We start from the raw sequence: 5,764 nt of genomic DNA, 5'->3' as shown, positions 1-5,764 counted from the left end.
GGGCTGTAGACTTATCTGGTCCTGTATTGTGCCGCGGTTGTGTTGGCGTGGAGTTGCAGACTGCAGGGCGATCGATGCCTCTCGGCGGAAGGTCAATTCCGCAGTTGCTACGTTTGTGGTGGCTCTTGGTGGTGCTGTGGTGTGGCACCAGCGGATCAAGTTTTGGTTCTTCTACTTGTTTAGACCTGATGGGGTTCATTTGACTAGGCAGGGACTTTCTATTTTCCTTGAGGATCTGTTTTCGGTGGTTGGTTCTTTGGGTTAGGGGTATGGTGGCGGTGCGGAGTTGCTGTTGAGCAGAACTTCGCTGTTGGCGGGAAAGAACGGCAAGTTAACTTTTGTTGTATTAAAGGAGTTGATTGGAGGTCGTTTGGTGGTTGATTTTTAGGTGCGCTCTCCTTCGTTGACTGGTATTACATCTGCTGGACCGCCTTCACGGGGGCAGCCTCATCACCTTCACGGGTGGGTAGTCAAGATGGAGGTTGAGCGGATACCTACTGTTAGTTGGAAGGTTTACGTCAGTTTTTTATAAGATAGGTTTTTTGTTCATGGGATAGGTTCGTTTTAGCCGTTCTTTCTGGCCACCATACTTTAGTTTAATTATTCATCAGTTAATGGTTCACTTAAATTAATAGCTAACATTTTCTGCCAAATTCAAGTCTCCGTGTCTTTATTTATTATAGTTAAGTGTTAAGATGTTATGGTTTATGTTACGGACAATCCTCAGACTATATGAGGTTTAGGAGAACGAATTGACAGAATAGGAGAGGAGTGAGTTAAACCTCAGCTAGTCTGGTGGGCAGGACAGTAAGGCATTTTGGGAGTTTGTTGTTAGCCAACAGGAATGAATGTTGGGGGTAGGTGGAAAGGGTTTTTAAGCCTGGTAAAGGGGCTGGGTCAGCTTCTTATGCTGTAATCATCCCACCCTCCCTCCCTACTGGTGGTATTTGTTTCTTCTGCTGTGTGCGTTGGCTATTTCCGTGATATGGGTTGTCACGGTTTGGTTGTGGCGGGAAAGAACGGCAAGTTAACTTTTGTTGTATTAAAGGAGTTGATTGGAGGTCGTTTGGTGGTTGATTTTTAGGTGCGCTCTCCTTCGTTGACTGGTATTACATCTGCTGGACCGCCTTCACGGGGGCAGCCTCATCACCTTCACGGGTGGGTAGTCAAGATGGAGGTTGAGCGGATACCTACTGTTTGTTGGAAGGTTTACGTCACTTTTTTATAAGATAGGTTTTTTGTTCATGGGATAGGTTCGTTTTAGCAGTTCTTTCTGGCCACCATACTTTAGTTTAATTATTCATCAGTTAATGGTTCACTTAAATAAATAGCTAACATTTTCTGCCAAATTCAAGTCTCCGTGTCTTTATTTATTATAGTTAAGTGTTAAGATGTTATGGTTTATGTTACGGACAATCCTCAGACTATATGAGGTTTAGGAGAACGAATTGACAGAATAGGAGAGGAGTGAGTTAAACCTCAGCTAGTCTGGGAGGCAGGACAGTAAGGCATTTTGGGAGTTTATTGTTAGCCAATATATGACTATATGAGGTTTCTATATATAGCAGTACGGTACAGTAGTCCATTGCTCTACCTCTGTGTCGTCAAGTATACTATCCATCCATACCTGTGCTGCATTTTAGTTGTGCACAGTATATAGTAGGAGGACAGTGCAGAATTTTGCTTACCACCAGTATGTATATAGCAGTACGGAACAGTAGTCCATTGCTCTACCTCTGTGTCGTCAAGTATACAATCCATATGTGTGCTGCATTGTAGTTGTGTGCAGTATATAGTAGGAGGACAGTGCAGAATTTTGCTGACCACCAGTATATATATAGCAGTACGGTACAGAAGTCCATTGCTCTACCTCTGTGTCGTAAAGTATACTATCCATATGTGTGCTGCATGTGCTGTTTGGGGACTATTTTTTAAATCTGCCATCCTGTCTGACACTGCAGTGCCACTCCTAGATGGGCCAGGTGTTTGTGTCGGCCACTTGGTTCACTTAGCTTAGCCATCCAGCGACCTTGGTGCACCTCTTTTTTTCTTTGCATCATGTGCTGTTTGGGGACTATTTTTTAAATCTGCCATCCTGTCTGACACTGCAGTGCCACTCCTAGATGGGCCAGGTGTTTGTGTCGGCCACTTGGGTCGCTTAGCTTAGCCATCCAGCGACCTTGGTGCACCTCTTTTTTTCTTTACATCATGTGCTGTTTGGGGACTATTTTTTAAATCTGCCATCCTGTCTGACACTGCAGTGCCACTCCTAGATGGGCCAGGTGTTTGTGTCAGCCACTTGGGTCGCTTAGCTTAGCAATCCAGCGACCTTGGTGCACCTCTTTTTTTCTTTGCATCATGTGCTGTTTGGGGACTATTTTTTAGATCTGCCATCCTGTCTGACACTGCCGTGCCACTCCTAGATGGGCCAGGTGTTTGTGTCGGCCACTTGGTTCGCTTAGCTTAGCCATCCAGCGACCTTGGAGCACCTCTTTTTTTCTTTGCATCATGTGCTGTTTGGGGACTATTTTTTGAAGTACCATCCTGTCTGACACTGCAGTGCCACTTCTAGATGGGCCAGGTGTTTGTGTCGGCCACTTGGGTCGCTTAGCTTAGTCATACAGCGACCTCGGTGCAAATTTTAGGACTAAAAATAATATTGTGAGGTGTGAGGTGTTCAGAATAGACTGGAAATGAGTGGATATTATGGTTATTGAGGTTAATAATACTATGGGATCAAAATGACCCCCAAATTCTATGATTATAGCTGTTTTTGAGGGTTTTTTGAAAAAAAAACACCCGAATCCAAAACACACCCGAATCTGACAAAATATTTTCAGGGAGGTTTTGTCAAAACGCGTCCGAATCCAAAACACGGCCGCGGAACCGAATCCAAAACCAAAACACAAAACCCGAAAAATTTCCAGTGCACATCACTAGTATCCGCGTAGCAAGCCGAAAAGACCAAGAAACCATGGAGCCACTGATGAAAATTGCAATAAGCATTTTCCCCAATGCCCCCAACATTCTTAGCCTTATCAAATGCTTTTCTCATGTCATCCGTAAGGGTAAACATGTCAATGTATTTGCCCTTCCTAATCTTGTCCCTCATTCTCTTACACCCCTGCGGTCGGGGCCTGCGACATCTTCGGCCCCGACTGCAGCTCCTGGCAAATCATCGTCCGGGACCCTGGATCCCCCAGGCACGGCAGTCCCAGAAAGCCCGGTCCTCAGCGTCGATTAGCGCACCCTCATGTCACTGGAAACAAGATCAGCTGCAAGCTCAGAAGAAACAACAATAATACCGACGCCCGAGGGGGGAGTCAGAAAGAGGAGTTGGAGGGGGGAGGAACCCCGACAGATGCTGGGGGTCAGGCTGCAAGGGGGGAGGTGGTGTTGACAAGGCAAAATGGGAAGAAGGGGATTGCGCCCCCGTAGGAGCCCCATTCGGCAATTCCACAGACAGACCGTAGGCGGTCGTCAGGGGGGCTGGGCGATATAACCTAGTAGTAACTAAAAACAAACCCGGGGAAACAGCGTGAGAAACATAGCCCAGCACCTTAAAAATGGCGGAAAGAGCACTTTGAGCAGAAACTACATGCAATATTCGGGGCTGGCCAGCAGATGGCGCACCAAGCCCATGCAACAAACCCCTCGAAGCAAGCAACACAATCTGGGAAACTGGGAATGTAGTAAGACCTTCCCCAAGGGACTGTTGGGCCGGGAAAGGGGAGTACGCAAGCGCGGTGGGGGTAGCATTAGAAAAGCCCCCGTGGAAAACTAACGGGTTGGAAACACCGCTGCCAGATTGCTCCAGGCCACAAACACCAGCCGGTGTTGCGGCCATAACCACAGAGGGGAAGGAAACGGGTCCCCCAACACTCCAGGCACCGACACGGGAACCCACGTGACCCACGCCAGCAGCAGCCCCAGTAGTCAGCGTGCCACCTGCGGTTCTTCCCAGGCCTGCCGCAGGAGCCGCCAGAGGAGATGGCGCCCCTGTGACCAGGCCTGTCCGCAGCGCACGTGGCAGCGACACCGCGCCCACCACCAGATGAAGCAGACAGAGGAGAGGTGCGGACATCAGTGGAGGGCTCCCGTAGAGACCCGGAGGGAACAGCGAGTGAGGCGGGAAAGGACGCAACCACCTGAACGCTGGGACGCCTATAGCCCACAGCTGTGAGCGGGCAAGCTGCATCAGCCAGACGGCGGGGGGGGGGGGGGAGCAGACCTGCAGGGACGGGGCATAGTCGAGAGGATAATGTGGCATACTAGAATGTTAACAGATATTGGAAAGTTCCAAAAGCCATTTGATTCTTATCAGTGAGTGGGGGAGTTTATGGCCCCTAAACCCAGGGACGTGCAGTCAGGGGAGGCAGTGCCTCACCTGTCATACTACAGATACAGAGTTTATATTATAAAAATTATCTGGACCTGTATAAAGTAAATATTTCTAACTTATACTGTAAGTATAAACTTTGTATTCTTCAAATAATTTTTAGTCTAAAAACTCACACGTTGCAGTGCTCCAGGAAGACACCGTGAGTCGTGAGGCAGCATCCAGCTCTGCCTCTCCTGTGATAGTAAGATCTGCCTAGTGCAGGGGGGCGGGGCTCTGCCGCTGCCAATAATATCACAGAGAAAACGGACCACTAGAGGCAGCTACTACATCTGCCTCAATGATGATCAGGTGACCTGACCAGGAAGTTCAGAGCTTCAGACAGCTCACTTCCGACAAAGCACTCAGCACTGCCGCTGCCCGCCGCCTTCATGCTCCTAATCCTCCTGTGCTCTGGCTAGGTAGGGTCCTTTAATATACATTTTCTGTGCCTCAGCTCTGTATACTCTATACTGTAATACAGTGATGATCTAGATTCTATACAGTATCATCTGCACACAGCTGATTCATTAATCCTTCTCTGTGACATGAGCCTGCCTGCTGCCCTACACTGGTGCAGAGGTCAAAGCTCATCAGCACTGGCAGCACACCCCTGTGCACTGCATGCAGCAGTCTCTGTGTGATGCTGCTGGCTGGGACCTCTGCACAGGGGAACCACAGGACTTTGGCTCTGCACATTACTAATCTGCAATTGTGTGGGACCCTCCCATAGGCATATCATACTTGTTGTTTTGATAAATTAAATGGATTACTGTACAAAAGTGATGGACAAGGTGATAAATCAATGCCCTCGAGTAGCCACTTGCACATCAGGAGCTGGACTGACTGTAATCTGGTATGTGCTGTACTCTAGCATACTCTGCACAGTTCTACTGTATGTGATTAGTGGGAGTGACCAATCTGAATTGCCTAGGTGGGACCTTTAGCTACAGTATGTGTCTGTTATATAGAACGCACTTAGTATAGAACACTTTAAGGTGGATCCTCTACTTAGCGATGTTTTGTAGTGTTGGCCTCTAAAACTGAAATAACATTAACTGCAATTTTTGTTATTATTTTTAGTTTTGTGTGTGATTTTATCACATAATTTCCAATATGTTTTTTTCTTCTTTTTATCTACGTAGCATAACTGGAATAAAAAGTACTGTAATTTTACTTTGTATGCTCCCTCTTCGTCTTATATGCGCCCTACACACTGGGCGATGTTGCAGGGTTATATGAACGTTCTCGTTCAGTAATGAACAAGAAATCATTCATATCACTGAGTGTGTATGCACCAAAGATGAACAATGCACGTCCCTGCGGTCATTCATCGTTGGTTTCCGTCGTTTTGCAATGCAAGTCAATTTGGACGATATCGAGATC

The sequence above is a fragment of the Pseudophryne corroboree genome, chromosome 7, assembly GCF_028390025.1.
Source record: "Pseudophryne corroboree isolate aPseCor3 chromosome 7, aPseCor3.hap2, whole genome shotgun sequence".
Classification (NCBI taxonomy): Eukaryota; Metazoa; Chordata; class Amphibia; order Anura; family Myobatrachidae; genus Pseudophryne; species Pseudophryne corroboree.
This window is presented reverse-complemented; position numbering follows the sequence as displayed.